Genomic DNA, 22,214 nt, shown 5'->3' on the forward strand with positions numbered 1-22,214 from the left:
TCTCGAAATACAGTGTTTGACCAGGGGTGGATAGGCTGGTATTTTGATTTGTTTCAAAGCCTGGTAAAAAAACTCTATCATCTTGTCAGCTAGATAAAACAACAATCAAATATGAAAGATTACTTTCCTCTCCTTTTATCAGTGGCGTAGCGTAGTTTCGAGGTGCCACTCGCAAAGTCCATACATTTACATATATGGATGATGAGAAATCTTAGATCTGATGTGTTTTCCTGAGCACCTGAAGTTCCGATTTAAAGTCACCTGCACCTGTACCTTGAAGAGCATTTGAAATGAATACATTCAAATTATGCATTTGGATCATGGAAAATCTTAGTTGAGGGATAAAATATATTGTGTTTTACTGAGCACCTGAAGATTGTGAGTTGTTGAAGTCCCTCACATGGTACATGGGATTTCATACAGGTTTGAAATGTACCTTGAAGAGCATTTTACATGAATAAATTGTTTCATCACATCTCATTTCAAATTAAGAAAGAATCTAAAGGGAAGGGTATATGGCTGTCCTCCGTCGCCCCTTTCAGGAATATGAAAGTATTGGTTTAGGTATCATACCTATAAATCGCTCATATGATTTATTTTTACTTAAATAATGTTGTTATTACCAGTGCCATTTCATAGCGCAAGCATTACCATTTCAATTTATATGTAATCTGTTCTGCAGAAGAATATCTTTCTTGTAATAAATCATAATGCATTTGAATTTGAGAGAGAGCAAAAGAAAGAGAGGAAAAGAGAGGAAAGGGGAAGAGGTGGAGACACTGAGAAACAGAATTGGTCATAGAGAATACAGGAAGTAACACTCCGGCTAAGAGATAGAGAGAGAGAGAGCGAGAGCGCTAGAAGAAACAGAGACATGTAGACTGAAAGACAGAGAGAGAAAGATAGTGATAAAGTGGTGGAGAGAGCGAAACGAGAAGAGAGAATGATAGGGAGCAATGTCACGGAGGGGGTTGGAAAGAGTGTCAGGCACACCTGCTCAGCCTTGGTGCCTAGTGAAAGGCCACAGTGAGCATCGGGCACCCAGCCCCATCCCTTTCTCCTACTACATCTCCTTCTGCACCCCTGAGCCAGACAGACATACCCTGTGGGACCGTGGCATAATCACTTTATTTCCCCGTTGGCTGCTGGAGGGGGGCTGGGAGGCTGCAACCTTAGCCAAGCCTGCCCGTGTGATCCTCTCCTATCCCACAGGGACCACTGTGGCCCAGGTGACAGCCACAGATGCTGACGATCCGCTGTTTGGAAACAACGCCAAGCTCATCTACTCTATCCTACTGGGGGAGCCCTACTTCTCTGTGGAACCCAAGACAGGTATAGTTGAGAGATATACTGTAGAGACATTCACGTGGGTCCATGAATGCATCAAAATAAGTCAAGTTCAGTGTCAACAATCTTTAACCCCCCCGCAGGCATAATCATGACCTAAATGGCCAACATGGACAGGGAGGCTAGGGAGCAGTATCTGGTGGTGGTGCTGGTGAAGGACATGCTTGGACTCAACGGTGGTTACTCGGCCTCCACCACTGTCATCATCAGCTTGACGGATGTCAATGACAACGGACCCACCTTCCAGCACAGTGAGTCACATCAGTCACAGCCGCACACTAACTGTGCCACTGGTCAAGCCTCTCACACATACTGATTCACATCACAATGGAGGAAAATCGGAGTGTGCGATGGTGACTTGTTATACACAGCATGAGTATTTTGAGCATCTTTGGATTGTATGACACCTTTGTATTCTGCTCTTACTCCTTGTGTTAGACCGCAGTTTAAACACACAACTACTATATATATGTTCAATATATATACAGTGGGGAGAACAAGTATTTGATACACTGCCGATTTTGCAGGTTTTCCTACTTACAAAGCATGTAGAGGTCTGTCATTTTTATCATAGGTACACTTCAACTGTGAGAGACGGAATCTAAAACAAAAATCCAGAAAATCACATTGTATGATTTTTAAGTAATTAATTTGCATTTTATTGCATGACATAAGTATTTGATCACCTACCAACCAGTAAGAATTCCGGCTCTCACAGTTAGTTTTTCTTTAAGAAGCCCTCCTGTTCTCTACTCATTACCTGTATTAACTGCACCTGTTTGAACTCGTTACCTGTATAAAAGACACCTGTCCACACACTCAATCAAACAGACTCCAACCTCTCCACAATGGCCAAGACCAGAGAGCTGTGTAAGGACATCAGGGATAAATTGTAGACCTGTACAAGGCTGGGATGGGCTACAGGACAATAGCCAAGCAGCTTGGTGAGAAGGCAACAACTGTTGGCACAATTATTAGAAAATGGAAGAAGTTCAAGATGACGGTCAATCACCCTCGGTCTGGGGCTCCATGCAAGATCTCACCTCGTGGGGCATCAATGATCATGAGGAATGTGAGGGATCAGCCCAGAACTACACGGCAGGACCTGGTCAATGACCTGAAGAGAGCTGGGACCACAGTCTCAAAGAAAACCATTAGTAACACACTACGCCGTCATGGATTAAAATCCTGCAGCGCACGCAAGGTCCCCCTGCTCAAGCCAGCGCATGTCCAGGCCCGTCTGAAGTTTGCCAATGACCATCTGGATGATCCAGAGGAGGAATGGGAGAAGGTCATGTGGTCTGATGAGACAAAAATAGAGCTTTTTGCTCTAAACTCCACTCGCCGTGTTTGGAGGAATAGAAGGATGAGTACAACCCCAAGAACACCATCCCAACCGTGAAGCATGGAGGTGGAAACATCATTCTTTGGGGATGCTTTTCTGCAAAGGGGACAGGACGACTGCACCGTATTGAGGGGAGGATGGATGGGGCCATGTATCGCGAGATCTTGACCAACAACCTCCTTCCCTCAGTAAGAGCATTGAAGATGGGTCGTGGCTGGGTCTTCCAGCATGACAACGACCCGAAACACACAGCCAGGGCAACTAAGGAGTGGCTCCGTAAGAAGCATCTCAAGGTCCTGGAGTGGCCTAGCCAGTCTCCAGACCTGAACCCAATAGAAAATCTTTGGAGGGAGCCGAAAGTCCGTATTGCCCAGCGACAGCCCCGAAACCTGAAGGATCTGGAGAAGGTCTGTATGGAGGAGTGGGCCAAAATCCCTGCTGCAGTGTGTGCAAACCTGGTCAAGAACTACAGGAAACGTATGATCTCTGTAATTGCAAACTAAGGTTTCTGTACCAAATATTCAGTTCTGCTTTTCTGATGTATCAAATACTTATGTCATGCAATAAAATGCAAATTAATTACTTAAAAATCATACAATGTGATTTTCTGGATTTTTGTTTTAGATTCCTTCTCTCACAGTTGAAGTGTACCTATGATAAAAATTACAGACCTCTACATGCTTTGTAAGTAGGAAAACCTGCAAAATTGTCAGTGTATCAAATACTTGTTCTCCCCACTGTATATATTCAGACAGACAGACAGACAGACAGACAGACAGACAGACAGACAGTGTGAGTGCGCGCATGCATGCATGCGTGCGTGCGTGCATAAACGTGCGAGTGTGTGTATGTATATATCACGATCGTCTTGTGAAGAGAGAGAGGACCAAAACGCAGCATGTGAAAAATAAGACATCTTCTTTTTATTTTAAGAAGGAAAAACGAAACAAAACACTTTACAAACGAACAAAACAACAAACGACCGTGAAGCTACAAAACGAAAGTGCACACACAAGCTACTAACGTTTAGACATAGACAATTACCCACAACCAGCTAAAGCCTATGGCTGCCTTAAATATGGCTCCCAATCAGAGACAACAATAACCAGCTGTCTCTAATTGAGAACCAATTCAGGCAACCATAGACTTTCCTAGACACCTACACTGAACACTAAACCATCTACTCTACTTAACCCCCTAAACCATACAACACCCTAGACAATACAAAAACACATACTACACCATGTCACACCCTGACCTAACTAAAATAATAATGAAAACAAAGATAACTAAGGCCAGGGTGTGACAGTATATCTGTTTGTAAGACCACTGGATGAATTTAATCATTCACACATGAAAGGACATTTGTCATGACCTTTGGAAACAAATCCGGCCTTCTCTGAGATAAACCTCTCTAAATGAATACACAGGGAATAAATCAATTCCTCTCAAATGGGAAAACAGACACAGCAGTTTTAACAAAGTATCCCTTTCATACATTTAAATATCTACATTTTTTGATCGATACTTTGAGTCAAATATCGATATACTATTGTCTAAAAATAATATTGCGATATGTTACTGTATCGATTTTTTCCCCCATCACTAATATCTCACATACTGACCAATACCCTGTTACGTGTAAGATTTTTGTAAACTTTGAAAGTTATTATCAGTGAGTGGCCGTCTATTCTTTAAGGTTCGGGTAGTCTGTTTTCTGTTGAGCATCCACCACTTGTGGCAATCATCTAAATAAACTCACTTGAAGACACAATCTGTCACGCCCTGAGCGTAGATTGCTTAGTATGTTTCTATTTTTAGTTTGGTCAGGGTGTGATGTGGGTGGGTATTCTATGTTGTAGGTCTAGGTTTTCTATTTCTATGTGTTTGGCCTGGTATGGTTCTCAATCAGAGGCAGCTGTCTATAGCCTGTAGCCTGTTTTCCCACTTTTGTTAGTGGGTGGTTATTTTCTGTTTAGTGTTTTTCGTCACCTTACAGGACTGTTCGTTTGTCGTTTTTGTTGTTTTGTTCAGTGTTCAGTTGTTTAATTAAAATAATGAACACTTACCACGCTGCACATTGGTCCTCCTCTCCTTCTCCCGACGACAAACGTTACACAATCACATTTTCTCAACTTCTTATTAGAGTTGGGCCAGGATTATATAGACCTGCCATGACCTATCTATGCCTCACCACAAATGATTCCCACAGACCACAAAGGATTTCTGTTGTTATTCTTCCACACTACTGCAGACACCCTTGACTGGCTATTCACAACTTAATCACCACACTTTTTCAACCGCTCGGGAAACTACTATGAACTTTGTGTACAATAAGTACAAGGACAGTCCTTGTTCATTTCTTGCAGGCATGTGAAAATGTGAAAGGCAAAGCTGCAGGACCGCTACCTCCGCCTTTGTGCAAGGAGGAGCACTGCCAGAGCCCTGCAAAATGACCTCCAGCAGGCCACAAATGTGCATGTGTCAGCTCAAACGGTCAGAAACAGACTTTTGTGGCCTGCTGGAGGTCATTTTGCAGGGCTCTGGTAGTGCTCCTCCTGCTCAAAGGCGGAGGTAGCGGTCCTGCTGCTGGGTTGTTGCCCTCCTACGGCCTCCTCCACGTCTCCTGATGTACTGGCCTGTCTCCTGGTAGCGCCTCCATGCTCTGGACACTACGCTGACAGACACAGCAAACCTTCTTGCCACAGCTCGCATTGATGTGCCATCCTGGATGAGCTGCACTACCTGAGCCACTTGTGTGGGTTGTAGACTCCGTCTCATGCTACCACTAGAGTGAGAGCACCGCCAGCATTCAAAAGTGACCAAAACATCAGCCAGGAAGCATAGGAACTGAGAAGTGGTCTGTGGTCACCACCTGCAGAATCACTCCTTTATTGGGGGTGTCTGGCTAATTGCCTATAATTTCCACCTTTTGTCTATTCCATTTGCACAACAGCATGTGAAATTTATTGTCAATCAGTGTTGCTTCCTAAGTGCACAGTTTGATTTCACAGAAGTGTGATTGACTTGGAGTTACATTGTGTTGTTTAAGTGTTCCCTTTATTTTTTTGAGCAGTGTATATTGCAGTCTGTTATGAATTTATAACTATAAAACAGCCTTGTCAAATAAGTGGTAGTTTATCTTTACAAACTCCAATACAGCCTTTAAACTTGTATAGTTCTGAACTAGCTTTTCATAAATAGGTGTATTCACTTCTATTCAGAGGCCTCAGACCTATATTCCTCCTCTGAGAAGTGTGAGATCAAGGCAGTCCCCATCAGAAATGTGAGACATGCACATACTGCGTGTCATAGTGCGCTGTGCTTTCTGATGAGTCATCCCAAACCTCATCACTGGCCTGTCATCAGCCCAGAGGACAGGGGTAGGCCAGACAGACAGCATTCCTAACTTCACCCTTCAGTCAACATGTACACACCATAAGTGGTAGAGTAGTGAGTTAAAAAAACAGCATTGAAAAGACGGACAAAGTATCTCAAGGAGAACGTACAATATGTAAATGTAAGTGCCTTCTCAAGGACTGATGTACCTGATGTCCGCTTGAGGGATCTGCGTGAAATACTGAGACAGTTTCTCCTCTCTTTAGTTCGGAGTAGGAAATGGCTGCTTGGAGCTGTTGTGTGGGTGCTGCAGCTGTGGTTGGATCTAGGTCATGTCCAGGTGATCAGGGTACCTACCTCCTCATCATCAACTAATTGGACTGTTCTGCTGTATAAAAAGTTCAATGTGGACTCCGAGGAGCTGCAATCAAACCATTGTTGTAGCAAGCGGTAGGGATAAGTCCAGGAAAGACAGCTTATAATGTGAAGAGAAGGGCCCTCTGTAAAAGTTTAGATTGTATATTTTCATCTCAGAATAGTTGTAGGCCTCAAAAAAAGGGCCTCACCCTGATTTGAATGTATTACTGTTCATATGGAGCCTGGAATTACACCTTTCACAGGAGCCTATGAACACTGTTGGACAATCTTTCAGAAAATTCAAATTAAATTAAAGTTGAGTCTCACAGTGGTATTCAGCAGACCGGGCAGGTGATGCAACGTGTCATTTTCAAACACCTCACATTGGATTTGCCATTTTTGTCAAACTGCCTTAGCATCTAAAGTATTTCAGCCCATGAGGACGTTTAAAACCTGTCTCGCCCCCCCGTTCCGCTAGCGGAACTCCTCCCACATTCCACTGAAAAGGCAGAGCGCGAAATTCAAAAAATATTTTTTTAGAAATATTTAACTTTCACACATTAACAAGTCCAATACAGCAAATGAAAGATACACATCTTGTGAATCCAGCCAACATGTCCGATTTTTTTTATGTTTTACAGGGAAAACACAATATATATTTATGTTAGCTCACCAACAAATAGAAAAAAGCACAGACATTTTTCACAGCACAGGTAGCATGCACAAAATCAACCAAACTAACCTAGAACAAACCAAAGAAACCAAGAAACAACTTAATCAGATGACAGTCTTATAACATGTTATACAATAAATCTATGTTTTGTTCGAAAAATGTGCATATTTCAGGTATAAATCATAGTTTACATTGCGGCTACAATCAGAAATTGCACCGAAAGCAGCCAGAATTATTACAGACACCAACGTGACATACCGAAATACTCATCATAAAACATTTCTGAAAAATACATGGTGTATAGCAAATTAAAGACAAAGATCTTGTGAATACAGCCAATATTTCAGATTTTCTAAGTGTTTTACAGCGAAAACACAATATAGCATTATATTAGCTTAGTACAATAGCCTACCACATTCATTTATCAAGGCACGTTAGCGATAGCAATAGGCACGTTAGCGTTAGCGAATAAACCAGCAAAAGATATTAAATTTCACTAACCTTCATAAACCTTCCTCAGATGACAGTCCTGTAACATCAGGTTATACATACACTTATGTTTTGTTCGAAAATGTGCATATTTAGAGCTGAAATCCGTGGTTATACAACGTAGCATAACGTAGCATAACGTGCTAACGTAGCATCTTTTTCCCAGAATGTGCAGATATTTCTATTAGACTCTCACCTATTCTGACCAAATAGCTATTCATAAACATTACAAAAAAACACATGTTGTATAGGAAACGATAGATCCATTAGTTCTTAATGCAATCGCAGTGTTAGAATTCTAAAAATATCTTCATTACGACATAAGACTTAGTTATGGTAAGGGAATAACCAAAACCTGAGCGCAAAGCTACTATTACACAGTTCGACAGATATATGAAATAGCATCACAAAATGGTTCCTACTTTTGCTGATCTTCTATCAGAATGTTGTACAATGGGTCCTTTGTCCAGAACCGTCGTTGTTTTGGATTCAGAACGTTCTTTTTCCCTCTTGAATTAGCAAGCACACTGGCCATGCAGCGCTAAGCTCTCCAACGTCAACAAAGTCGAACAACGCAACACGCCGAACGTCCCGAATAAAGTTCAATAATCTAATGAAACTATATTGAAAAAACATACTTTAGGATGATATTGTAACATGTATCAAATAAATTCAAAGCCGGAGCTCATATTCGCCCATAACGACAGGTTTCCAGTAGGCAATAGCAGGTTCCCCCACGCGCCTTGCAGACAACAGAAAATGGGGGACACGTTGTTCCAAGAGGGCTCATTCAACGTCAGACAGAGATAATCAACTCCTTTTTCCTCTCACTTCCTCTTGACATCCAGGGGAAGATGTATGACGTGCACGTATAGTCATACGTATCATGCCCATTTATAGGCAGCGACTTGAACACAGCATCGATTTCAGACTTTCCACTTCCTGGTCACAAAGTGTGCTGCCAAATGAGTTGTGTTTGACCCACAGACAAAATTCAAACGGTTTTAGAAACTAGAGAGTGTTTTCTATCCAATAGTAATAATAATATGCATATTGTACGAGCAAGAATTGAGTACGAGGCCGTTCAAATTTTGAACGATTTTCCCCAAAAGTGAAAACAGCACCCCCTATCCTCAACAGTTGGGTTTTGTCATTACCCATGGTGCATATCACGGCTAATTTAACCCAACACTCCCTTTTTTTATGTAAATCTGTCCATTTAACAACCATGTGAATGGTTCCACACTGTTAACAGTATAGATCTGTTGCTGCCATTGATCCAGATGTTCAATTCTGCACTTCTTTCAAAAGGAACTGCCAATCTTATCATAGTAGGACTGTGCCAAAGTCTAAAGCCTTCTCATTTTATAACTTTCATAGGAGAGACCAGAGACAGCTGTTTGATTGAGAAAAAGCAGTGCCAGTGCATGGTTTTCTCTTTAGAGGAAAACTATTAAAGGTCCTCAAATGGCAAAACTTTAATGTAGGATTTTCTCAGTTATGGTTTGAGATTCATCATCACCTGCTCATAATAACGTGGTATATCCACTTCTGTATGTTCATAGGTGTAATGAGATCTGGATGAAGAGAGATTAGCACCATTACTCAAATTTCTCTCTGACATGTAGCATCAAATTTCTCTGACATGTAGCATGAAATGAGTTGTAATGACCAGAGATACTATCTGCATATGGATGAGATTGAAGATGGATGGAAATGGAAAAAGTTAGCCTTTATCTATTAGATTTTAGATGTGAACAATTTAACACCATGAAGCACACAGTGCATGGAATTAGAATTCCTCTTCTAAAAGAACCAAGGTGAGAATGAATGTGTCTGAATGCTTTGGATTTGATTGATTCTAATGAACGTTTGACACAACTCGGTGTCCGCAATGTTAATTAATTAAGAGAATGTCTGCATTGAATGATGGCACAAAAGTGTAAGAAAAATGATACTCCTGCTTTTGGTATCAGAAGATTCCAGTTGATCATTCCATTGAATAAGGCTGATCAGAGACTTAAAGTTAAATGTCAATGCTTCACTATTCAGCAAAAGCATTCAAATATGTATTCCTAAATCAATATTTAACTAGACTTGGCATACTCTTAGCTAAACTGGCACCCAGAGAAATATGTTTCTATCAGAGAGCCCTTTTACTGTACCACTAAATTGATCCCAGCTCTATGTGAGATGGAGAAAATGCAGTACAACATTAGTACAACATTATGCAAACATTCATATTTTAGTCTATGCAATAGCTAATACCTTGGAGGTAGTTCTTTATCGTGATAGCATTCACAATGTCCGTAATGAGTTTCTCCCTTGCTTTTTGGTTTGAGTTCTCACTGTCACATAATTGAAAACCAAGAACAGTGGCATAATGTGTAATTATCTATTTATTGTTTAAAATCTGGTTTGTTTGTAATAGTTAGTTCCATAAAATCTGATGAATAATTAATAATTGAAAGGCAGATCCCTGTTTACCTTTTTTGGCTCATAACTGCATTCTGCAACACATTTGGGAGAGTCTTACCACTAGCCAGTTACAGATCTAGGTCCCAAAGTTTAATATTTGACTGTTTAGAAATGTATTCTAATAAAACATTAACCTTTCACAAATTACTAAAATACTGGGAATACGCTAGCCGAGAGCTATACTGTAGGTGCTAGTGGATAGTTGAGTCGCCACAGGTACATACAGCTCTTGCCTTGCCCTCTATTTTTCATGGACCTTTGAGCTGGATTCGAATCAGTGAAACTTGTTCAACCATCAGAGATTTATTAATTAAGCCTTTGAATTAAGAAAGAAATACAGAAGAGAATACCGTTATGGAATACTACAGGCTCTGCTGTAGTCCCATTAATAAAGACTTTACGTTAGGTTGCTGTCAGGCCATTCTCTCTCTGCTAAAGGATTGATACTTTCTTATTAAATCAACACCAGAAAGAGCTACCCTCTCTGTCCATCTCCTTCTGTATCACCCTCTCTCTTTCTCTCAGAGAACCAAAAGTGTTGTTATTCACTTTTTCTTGTTTGGGCCATCACTCAAAATGCAGAGCTTTCCACTGATGTGCAGTGAAGCAGGGAAATGAGAAATGACTCACACATTTTAGCTCTTGTTCATTTTCAATTGCCTTATTATTACAACACACACACACACACACACACACATAAATGTCGGGGTGGCACAGATGCATTGGAATTCGATCAAACCTGCAATTGCAATGTTTATGCCGTGTCTTTGCTAACAAACTAGATCACATTTGATCAGTCCCAGAACTAAAAAGACACCTACATCTTTGTAAAGTGGTTAAAAGGGTTTTGTCATAATGTGTTAGACATTGTAAACAGCTGCAATGCCAGCTTTGACATTGAGAGGGAAAAAAATTCTGTCATACCTCTAATTACCTGCCATTCACAATTTTATTAAAGTCAGAATATAAATGGAAATCTTATTTTATTTAGGATGTTTTGTCATTTACAGTTACCTGAGGCACTGTTCAGGCTCTGTAAATGCAGAGTAATTTGTGAATCACAGGTTACGGCAAACGACATGAGAGCCAAAGTGAATGTGTTAAGCGTTATAGCTCCCTTCTCTAACTTCAGTCCTCCCCTTTTATAACTCACCACTATTCTACTTTCAAAGCAAGTTAATTTTCCATTCACAACAACAGGACCCACACTTAGAAGTAAATGAGCCTGGAACAACCTTTTGGGGTTGTAAAAATTCAGGGTTTGGCGCATACCAGGAGACGCTACCCACCCCAATGCATAGTGGCAACTGTAAAGTTTGGTGGTTGGATTTTTCTCTGGTTTTTGCCTGCAATATGAGTTTTGTTATACTCACAGACATCATTCAATGTCAATGAGTGTTTTCTATCCAAATCTACTAATAATATGCATATCCTAGCTACTGGGCCTGAGACTCAGGCGGTTTACTCTGGGCACGCTTTTCATCCGGAAGTGAAAATACTGCCCCCTATCCCAAGGAAGTTAAGGAGAAGTTTATCTTTAATCCTATGTATAACAATTGTATCTTTCATCAAAGTTTATGATGAGTATTTCTGTAAATTGATGTGGCTCTCTGCAAATTCACCGGATGTTTTGGAGGCAAAACATTACTGAACATAACGCGCCAATGTAAACTGAGATTTTTGGATATAAATATGAACTTTATCGAACAAAACATACATGTATTGTGTAACATGAAGTCCTATGAGTGCCATCTGATGAAGATCATCAAAGGTTAGTGATTCATTTTATCTCTATTTCTGCTTTTTGTGACTCCTCTCTTTGGCTGGAAAATGGCTGTATGTTTTTGTGACTAGGTGCTGACCTAACATAATCGTTTGGTATGCTTTTCACCGTAAAGCCTTTTTAAAATCGGACACGGTGGTTGGATTAACAAGAAGTTTATCTTTAAAATGGTGTATAATACTTGTATGTTTGAGGAATTTTAATTATGAGATTTCTGTTTGAATTTGGCGCCCTGCACTTTCACTGGATGTTGGTCAGGTAGGACGGTAGAGAGGTTTTAAGAATGTGAAATGTCAGAATAATAGAGAATTATTTCAGCTTTTATTTTGTCACATTCCCAGCAGGACAGAAGTTTACACAAGTTAGTATTTGGTAACATTGCCTTTAAATTGTTTAACGTGGGCCAAATGTTTCGGGTAGCCTTCCACAAGCTTCCCACAATAAGTTGGGTGAATTTTGGCCCATTCCTCCTGACAGAGCTGGTGTAACTGAGTCAGGTTTGTAGGCCTCCTTGCTTGCACATGCTTTTTCAGTTCCTCCCACAAATGTTCTATAGGCTTGGAGGTCAGGGCTTTGTGATGGCCACTACAGTACCTTGACTTTGTTGTCCTTAAGCCATTTTGCCACAACTTTGGAAGTATGCTTGGGGTCATTGTCCATTTGGAAGACTCATTTGCGACCAAGCTTTAACTTTAACTGATGTCTTGTCTTGCTTCAGTATCGCCACATCATTTTACATCTTCATGATGCCATCTTTTTTGTGAAGTGCACCAGTACCTCTTGCAACAAACCACCCCCACAACATGATGCTGTCTTCCCCGTGCTTCACGTTTGGGATGGTGTTCTTTTGCTTGCAATATCCTTCAAACATAACAATGGTGATTATGGCCAAACAGTTCTATTTTTGTTTCATCAGACCAGAGGACCTTTCTGCAAAAAGTAAGATTTTTGTCCCCATGTGCAGTTACAAACCATAGTCTGGCTTTCCTTACTGCACACAAAGTGGGCATCAATTCACAAGTGATAATATATCATTCACAAGTGATATCCTAATATTGTCACCCATCAGACTATTCTTGATTTAATCATGTCTTTACATATACTAAATAAATATATATGTGTGAAATTTGTTTTGATTTAGAATGGACCATTATCAGACACCTGTTTCGAAAACAGGGGCAGGGGAATACTTACCACCTGCAAACATCCTATACTCAGTGGAGGCTGGTGCCTGGACACATTTAGGAGGATGGAAGACCCACTGTACAGTTGTGGACCGCACGGAGATGACAAATCATTGAATAAAATCGTCAAGAACAAATTATTTCAACCTAAAATATTTCATAAATATATTTATAGTAAAATATTATGGGGAATGGGTATGAGAGTAATACTTACACAGTGTTGGGAAGGGAGTGATTGAATGAGGGTATGAGGCATAAGTTGAGGTGTTCAGAGGCTTTAGTGTAGGACAGGCTCATTGTGGATGGATAGTGATGGAGAAGAGCTCAATTCTTCTGCTGAGGACAGGACAGGATTTGACTGGGAAGACAAAAAACAATAACACAGTTAGACAAAATAGCTATAAATGAGTTATTACAAGCAAGAATGTAAATCACATTGATGTGTATGTGATTGACTCTACTTACAGTAATGAGAGAACATTGACAGGGCTACTTACAGTGCTTGGAGAGGAAACATTCAATGCGCCAATGGATGAGAGGGCACATGAGACATGTCTTCAGTTCATATCAGGAGATAATTGACACTGGTAGTGGAGTGGTCATCCCCTCTTAATCAGGGAACGGGAGGGGACTTAGCAGATACTTTATATTACAGCAGCACCATCATACAGTAGGTTTGCGCAACAAGTTTCTCCATGAAGTTCAACTCAGACATCTCAGAATTTACCATGTCAAACACAGACTGCACATCATGCCCACTTACCATATCAAAGTAGCCCAAGAAAAGTTATTGAATAAAGCCCTGATTATCCACATACCTGACGATAACTAAAACCATGAGCTACAGTTGAGGCCTTTTGGTTTTATCCATTTGCCATGCGAAAAAATGCGCTGTGTCAACCTTTTCATCGCACTTTTAATGGATGATGCGAGGGAGGCTATTAAATCATTCTGAAATGATGTAGACATCCCAGAGAAGACAGTAGAAATGTCCATATGCAAGTAAAGCATTGTAACGTGCAATTACCTCTACAAGCTCCTTATAGTTGCCCTTGTTAGCAGAACTTTCCCTCTCATCGTACCCCCTAGCTTCGTCTCCAATGAGCCATTGTTTACAATGGCTTGTTGTGAGACAAAGCAACGTACCCCCTAAAAGCCAACTCTTACATGTTAAAAAATGCAGTATCCCTGTTTCTTCTCATCTTCTCATTGTGTTGCACAGTTTGAATAAGCAGAACTTCGTTCATTACATGATCGATGTAGCTCTTTCCAGGAAGCTTGAAATTCATTTTGGACAATGAAAGGGGTTCTTCAACAAAAAATCTGCTACATTGTCGTTAGAAATAGCTAGCCATTCTGGTGGAGAACTGCACTCTGGTAGCTCTCTACTTGCTAACAAAGTTAGCAGGGCAAATTTTTATGAATGGCACTAACTTGACACAAAGTTCTTAAACCAAGAAAATAATATATATTGTTATATATCTACCTCTGTCTCCTGCATTTGAAGAAACTACACTACATTACCAAAAGTATGTGGACACCTGCTCGTCAAACATCTCATTCCAATATCATGGGCATTAATATGGAGTTGGTCCCTCCTTTCCTGCTATAACAGCCTCCACTCTTCGGGGAAGGCTTTCCATTAGATGTTGGTAAATTGCTGCAGTGACTTGCTTCAATTCAGCCACAAGAGCGTTAGTGAGGTTGGGCACTGATGTTGAGGGATTAGGCCTGGCTCGAAGTCAGCGTTCCAATTTATCCCAAAGGTTCTTCCACACCGATCTCGTCAAACCATTTATGTATGGACCTCGCTTTGTGCATGGGGTCATTGTCATGCTGTGACAGGAAAGGGCCTTCCCCAAACTGTTGTCACAAAGTTGGTAGAAGACAATCGTGTAAAATGTCATTGTATGCTGTAGCGTTAAGATTTCCCTTCAATTTAACTAAAGGGCCTAGCCCAAAACATGAATAACAGCCCCAGACCATTATTCCTCCTCCACCAAACTTTACTGTTGGCACTATGCATTCGGGCAGGTACCGTCCTCCTGGCTTCCCCCAAACCCAGATTCGTCCGTCAGACTGCCAGATGATGAAGTGTGATTCATCACTGCAGAGAACGAGTTTCCACTGAGTCCAAGGGGGAAGCTTTCCACCACTCTAGCCGACATTTGGCATTGCGCATGGTGATCTTCGGCTTGTGTGCAGCTGTTCGGCCATGGAAACCCATTTCTTGAAGCTCCCGATGAACAGTTCTTGTTCTGACAATGCTTCCAGAGGCAGTTTGAAACCCATAAGTGAGTGTTGCAAGCGAGGACAATTGAACTTCCGGTTTGGAGCGAGTAGTCGCATTCCACTCTCGCTCCCCAGGTAGTATTACCATTTCATTTTCATTACATTTTCATTACACTTTCATTACAGTACAACGGTTTGATTTGTTTGATCTTAGCTAGCTACATAGCCGTCTTTGTATCAAAGATAATTGTGTAGTTATTGAGGTTCGCTAGCCAGCTATTTTCGTCGTAACGTAACGTAACGTAGTCAACACTGCTAGCTAGCCAGCTAGCCACCGAATAGCAGCACTGCAGAAACGATTACATTACAACGGAACGACTTGATTAGTGTAGTGTTAGCTAGCTACATAGTTGTCTTTGCTATCTTTGTATCTAAGATACTTGTGTAGCTTAGAGAAGTTTAGAGTAATTATTCGGTTAGCTAGCCAGCTATTTTCGTCCGCCGCGCTGCCGTTCTCCTACCTAGTCAACACTGCTAGCTAACACTGCTAGCTAGCCAACTTCTACCGAATAGCAGCACTGTAGAAACTCACATTACAACTTACATTACAACGGAATGACTTGATTAGCGTAGTGTTAGCTAGCTACATAGTTGTCTTTGCTGTCCTTGTATCCAAGATAATTGTGTAGTTTTGAGAAATTGTCGAGGTTACCTAGCCAGTTAGAGGTTACCTAGCCAGCTACACTTTCAAACAAAGTCAACAACGCAGCCACTGCTAGCCAGCCTACTTCACCGCCAGCAGTACTATATCATTTTAGTCAATAAGATTTTATTTTATTTTTGCATGGTAAGCTTAACTTTCTGAACATTCGAGACGTGTAGTCCACTTGTCATTCTAATCTCCTTTGCATTAGCGTAGCCTCTTCTGTAGCCTGTCAACTATGTGTCTGTCTATCCCTCTTCTCTCCTCTCTGCACAGACCATACAAACGCTTCACACCGCGTGGCCGCCGCTACCCTAACCTGGTGGTTCCAGCGCGCACGACCCACGTGGAGTTCCAAGTCTCCGGCAGCCTCTGGAACTGCCGATCTGCGGCCAACAAGGCAGAGTTCATCTCAGCCTATGCGTCCCTCCAGTCCCTCGACTTCTTGGCACTGACGGAAACATGGATTACCACTGATAACACTGCTACTCCTACTGCTCTCTCCTCGTCTGCCCACGTGTTCTCGCACACCCCGAGAGCTTCTGGTCAGCGGGGTGGTGGCACTGGGATCCTCATCTCTCCCAAGTGGACATTCTCTCTTTCTCCCCTGACCCATCTGTCTATCGCCTCCTTTGAATTCCATGCTGTCACAGTTACCAGCCCTTTCAAGCTTAACATCCTTATCATTTATCGCCCTCCAGGTTCCCTTGGAGAGTTCATCAATGAGCTTGACGCCCTGATAAGTTCCTTTCCTGAGGATGGCTCACCTCTCACAGTTCTGGGTGACTTTAACCTCCCCACGTCTACCTTTGACTCATTCCTCTCTGCCTCCTTCTTTCCACTCCTCTCCTCTTTTGACCTCACCCTCTCACCTTCCCCCCCTACTCACAAGGCAGGCAATACGCTTGACCTCATCTTTACTAGATGCTGTTCTTCCACTAATCTCATTGCAACTCCCCTCCAAGTCTCCGACCACTACCTTGTATCCTTTTCCCTCTCGCTCTCATCCAACACTTCCCACACTGCCCCTACTCGGATGGTATCGCGCCGTCCCAACCTTCGCTCTCTCTCCCCCGCTACTCTCTCCTCTTCCATCCTATCATCTCTTCCCTCTGCTCAAACCTTCTCCAACCTATCTCCTGATTCTGCCTCCTCAACCCTCCTCTCCTCCCTCTCTGCATCCTTTGACTCTCTATGTCCCCTATCCTCCAGGCCGGCTCGGTCCTCCCCTCCTGCTCCGTGGCTCGACGACTCACTGCGAGCTCACAGAACAGGGCTCCGGGCAGCCGAGCGGAAATGGAGGAAAACTCGCCTCCCTGCGGACCTGGCATCCTTTCATTCCCTCCTCTCTACATTCTCCTCTTCTGTCTCTGCTGCTAAAGCCACTTTCTACCACTCTAAATTCCAAGCATCTGCCTCTAACCCTAGGAAGCTCTTTGCCACCTTCTCCTCCCTCCTGAATCCTCCTCCCCCTCCTCCCCCCTCCTCCCTCTCTGCGGATGACTTCGTCAACCATTTTGAAAAGAAGGTCGACGACATCCGATCCTCGTTTGCTAAGTCAAACGACACCGCTGGTTCTGCTCACACTGCCCTACCCTGTGCTTTGACCTCTTTCTCCCCTCTCTCTCCAGATGAAATCTCGCGTCTTGTGACGGCTTGACCCTATCCCCCCCCCGCTTGACCCTATCCCCTCCTCTCTTCTCCAGACCATTTCCGGAGACCTTCTCCCTTACCTCACCTCGCTCATCAACTCATCCTTGACCGCTGGCTACGTCCCTTCCGTCTTCAAGAGAGCGAGAGTTCTGAAACCCCTTCTGAAAAACCCCTTCTGCACCCCTTCTGAAAAAACCTACACTCGATCCCTCCGATGTCAACAACTACAGACCAGTATCCCTTTCTTTTCTCTCCAAAACTCTTGAACGTGCCGTCCTTGGCCAGCTCTCCTGCTATCTCTCTCAGAATGACCTTCTTGATCCAAATCAGTCAGGTTTCAAGACTAGTCATTCAACTGAGACTGCTCTTCTCTGTGTCACGGAGGCGCTCCGCACTGCTAAAGCTAACTCTCTCTCCTCTGCTCTCATCCTTCTAGACCTATCGGCTGCCTTTGATACTGTGAACCATCAGATCCTCCTCTCCACCCTCTCCGAGCTGGGCATCTCCGGCGCGGCCCACGCTTGGATTGCGTCCTACCTGACAGGTCGCTCCTACCAGGTGGCGTGGCGAGAATCTGTCTCCGCACCACGTGCTCTCACCACTGGTGTCCCCCAGGGCTCTGTTCTAGGCCCTCTCCTATTCTCGCTATACACCAAGTCACTTGGCTCTGTCATATCCTCACATGGTCTCTCCTATCATTGCTATGCAGACGACACACAATTAATCTTCTCCTTTCCCCCCTCTGATAACCAGGTGGCGAATCGCATCTCTGCATGTCTGGCAGACATATCAGTGTGGATGACGGATCACCACCTCAAGCTGAACCTCGGCAAGACGGAGCTGCTCTTCCTCCCGGGGAAGGACTGCCCGTTCCATGATCTCGCCATCACGGTTGACAACTCCATTGTGTCCTCCTCCCAGAGTGCTAAGAACCTTGGCGTGATCCTGGACAACACCCTGTCGTTCTCAACTCACATCAAGGCGGTGACCCGTTCCTGTAGGTTCATGCTCTACAACATTCGCAGAGTACGACCCTGCCTCACACAGGAAGCAGCGCAGGTCCTAATCCAGGCACTTGTCATCTCCCGTCTGGACTACTGCAACTCGCTGTTGGCTGGGCTCCCTGCCTGTGCTATTAAAAACCTACAACTCATCCAGAACGCCGCAGCCCGTCTGGTGTTCAACCTTCCCAAGTTCTCTCACGTCACCCCGCTCCTCCGCTCTCTCCACTGGCTTCCAGTTGAAGCTCGCATCCGCTACAAGACCATGGTGCTTGCCTACGGAGCTGTGAGGGGAACGGCACCTCCGTACCTTCAGGCTCTGATCAGGCCCTACACCCAAACAAGGGCACTGCGTTCATCCACCTCTGGCCTGCTCGCCTCCCTACCTCTGAGGAAGTACAGTTCCCGCTCAGCCCAGTCAAAACTGTTCGCTGCTCTGGCACCCCAATGGTGGAACAAACTCCCTCACGACGCCAGGTCAGCGGAGTCAATCACCACCTTCCGGAGACACCTGAAACCCCACCTCTTTAAGGAATACCTAGGATAGGATAAAGTAATCCTTCTAACCCCCCCCCCCTCCCCCTTAAAAGAGTTAGATGCACTATTGTAAAGTGGCTGTTCCGCTGGATATCATAAGGTGAATGCACCAATTTGTAAGTCGCTCTGGATAAGAGCGTCTGCTAAATGACTTAAATGTAAATGTAATGTTTTTACGCGCTATGGTCCCATACTGTGAGCTTGTGTGGTCTACCACTTCACGGCCGAGCTGTTGTTGCTCCTAGATGTTTCCACTTCACAATAACAGCACTCACAGTTGACCGAGGCAGCTCTAGCAGGGCAGACATTTTACGAACTGACTTTGTTAGAAAGGTGACATCCTATGATGGTGCCACATTGAATGCCAATGAGCTCTTGAGTGAGGCCATTCTACTGCCAGTGTTTGTCTATGGAGATTGGATGGCTGTGTGCACGATATTATACACCTGTCAGCAACGGGTGTGGCTGAAATAGCCAAATCCATACATTTGAAGGGGTGTCCACATACTTTTGTATATATAGTTACATTTGAATAATATCCAAAAAATTCGCAACTATCACTACTCACGATCTCAATCTATTCTACAATGTCACCAACTCACCAAGCTTCTAAATCACACATGAATGGTACAAGGTTCATTCTCTGATCCTTTGAATGGAAAGACAACATGTCGGTTCATACTGTAAATAGCTTTGATTGGTTGGAAGACAGCCTCTGGAAGTCATCATAATTACCATCTAGGTCTATGGAAGAGCGCGAGGAGCAAGAGTCTCCTAGGTTTTGTATTTAAGTCAATGTACCCAGAGGAGGACGGAAAATAGCTGTCCTCCGACTACACCATGGAGCTACCCTAGAGGGTGCTATTGAGACTACTGTAGACATTCATTGCAGGTATTTTGGTGACGTGAACATATTTAGTATAGTTTTTTCCAAAAAATATAACTTTTTAATTGTTTCTTTATTTTTCTGTGAATTTCTGCCTAGGATGGTCTTCCCCTTCCTACACTGAAGATCCTCCACTGACTATACTGTACTTCTATAGACCAATATCTTTACATGACAATCAAAATGGCATCTCGAAAATGGCATATTGTGGTGGCTGCACTGAAGCTACCAATTACCACTTCAATGCAAATTAAAGGATGAGTTAAGTATGAGTTTACCTTGAGTGAACATTTTCTGGGCATTTGAAGGGTGTCTGCTTTAAAAGATGTGGGACTTCATCTTACTCATCATAAACAGCCTTCTACCCAAATCTTTTTTTCTTCCCAAATCCTTCAGACTGTCCAAAAAGTCTCGAAATATGTAAATCAGGCTGCTCTCGTGATGAATTTCAATCTGAGTTGCTCTCAAAACTCCCTCACTCACACACACAGGCATGCACACACACCAGCGGTTGTCAGTGCACGGTGGAGAATCAGAGAGCCTGCTAATGGAGGCAGACGGCTTGGTTGATGCTTCATCAAAGTGCAGATCCATGTGTAGCAGGATGTGGGGAAATAGATCAGTTTCCTAATCCGACGACTTCGAAATGCAGCTGCAGAGAGATTAGTCATACTTTCCCCACTGTATCTCCCCAAAGGAAGGCCCTTTTCATTCCTGAATAAAGCGTCGTGCCTCAGTCCATAGTAGCTTTTCATAGTTTAGTTACGTCAACGTTTTGTCAACTTAAAATAGATAGATAACATGTAGGTAAACCGGATATGTCATGTTAGCATGGGTATGAATCAACAATTATCAAACCTTTTTAATGATTGAAAACAAGACAAATTGTACCAATTCAAATGATTACTTATTGCCCTCCATCTGCACAAAATATTCAGACTACATTGATAAATCGATTGCTAGAAGGCACAAACTGTTTACATCTTATTTATGGTGCAGAATGTCATTTGAGAGCATATTTTGTATTACTCCAGCCGGCTGGCATTCAGTGGCCTTTAAACAAGAGTCCCATTTTGAGACACCTGTCCCAATTTGAGATGTATTCAGTGAATGACAATGAAACAACAACAGTTCATCCCTACAGCTGTCTTTGGTAAAACATACTATTATGTTATTAACACTGTATTCTGTGCTGTAATGTAAATGCTAACAAATTATTTAGATAAATGCTGTTTACACTTGCAGAGTTGTTTTTAATGAATTTTGATGGAAGAAATAGGTGCAGACTACAAGCAATTATGATATCAAATTACTCTGTAATTTTGGTATGGGAATAATAATGCATTTTATTTAGCATCAAACAACATTTTCAGTAAAATAATTTCTACAAAAATGTGGCAGGTGTCTTAGTAATTATTAAAAGCGAAATCTTGGATAGGAGAAACACGGTGTAACGATGTACACAGAGTCGGGAATCAAGTTCAGGGAGTGAATACATTTAATAAATAAACAAACTTGAACGAAACACGAACAGCGTACCGACATGAAACAGAAACAATAATGCCTGGGGAAGGAACCAAAAGGAGCGCCATAAATAGGGCAGGTAATCAAGGAGGTGATGGAGTCCAGGTGAGTGTCAATAAGCGCTGGTGCGCGTGACGATGGTGACAGGTGTGCGTAATAATCAGCAGTCTGGTGACCTAGAGGACAGAGAGGGAGTATACGTGACACACGGCAGTTGTTGAAATGTGTATTCTGTATATATCGCAAGATGATTGTACAATTGACAGAAACATTACTGCTGATGGCGTAAATGTAGTTGAGTAAATATATATTCATCTGGAGCTCTGAATGAGCTAGATTTGAGACCTTTGGAGACCAGTCATTTTCTGAGTGAACGGTCCCAGAAAGAGCTAACGATATGTTAATGTCTACATTGAGACGTTAGGGACGCCCATTGACAGCAATCCCAATAACCTCTAAGGGAAACACCTTGTGGGGGTTCGTCACTCAAATAAGCCCAGCAGCATACCACCCTGCATCCCACTGCTGGCTTGCTTCTGAAGCTAAGCAGGGTTGGTCCTGGTCAGTCCCTAGATGGGAGACCAGATGCTGCTGGAAGTGGTGTTGAAGGGTCAGTAGGAGGCACTCGTTCCTTAAGTCTAAAAAAGTATCCCAATGCCCCAGGGCAGTGGTTGGGGACACTG

At 42.8% G+C, this 22,214-nt stretch overlaps 1 long non-coding RNA gene across 2 annotated transcripts in view; it reads left to right on the forward strand.

Moving 5' to 3' along the window:
* The window catches only part of LOC139583780 (uncharacterized), a 31,626-nt gene that overhangs the window by 6,279 nt on the left and 3,133 nt on the right, over positions 1-22,214 (forward strand). For both annotated transcript variants that reach the window (XR_011676613.1, XR_011676614.1), the window contains exons 2-3: positions 1,213-1,332; positions 1,431-1,598. This is a non-coding gene — a long non-coding RNA (uncharacterized lncRNA). The remainder of the gene's footprint in view (positions 1-1,212; positions 1,333-1,430; positions 1,599-22,214) is intronic.

Source organism: Salvelinus alpinus, chromosome 8, assembly GCF_045679555.1.
Source record: "Salvelinus alpinus chromosome 8, SLU_Salpinus.1, whole genome shotgun sequence".
Classification (NCBI taxonomy): domain Eukaryota; kingdom Metazoa; phylum Chordata; class Actinopteri; order Salmoniformes; family Salmonidae; genus Salvelinus; species Salvelinus alpinus.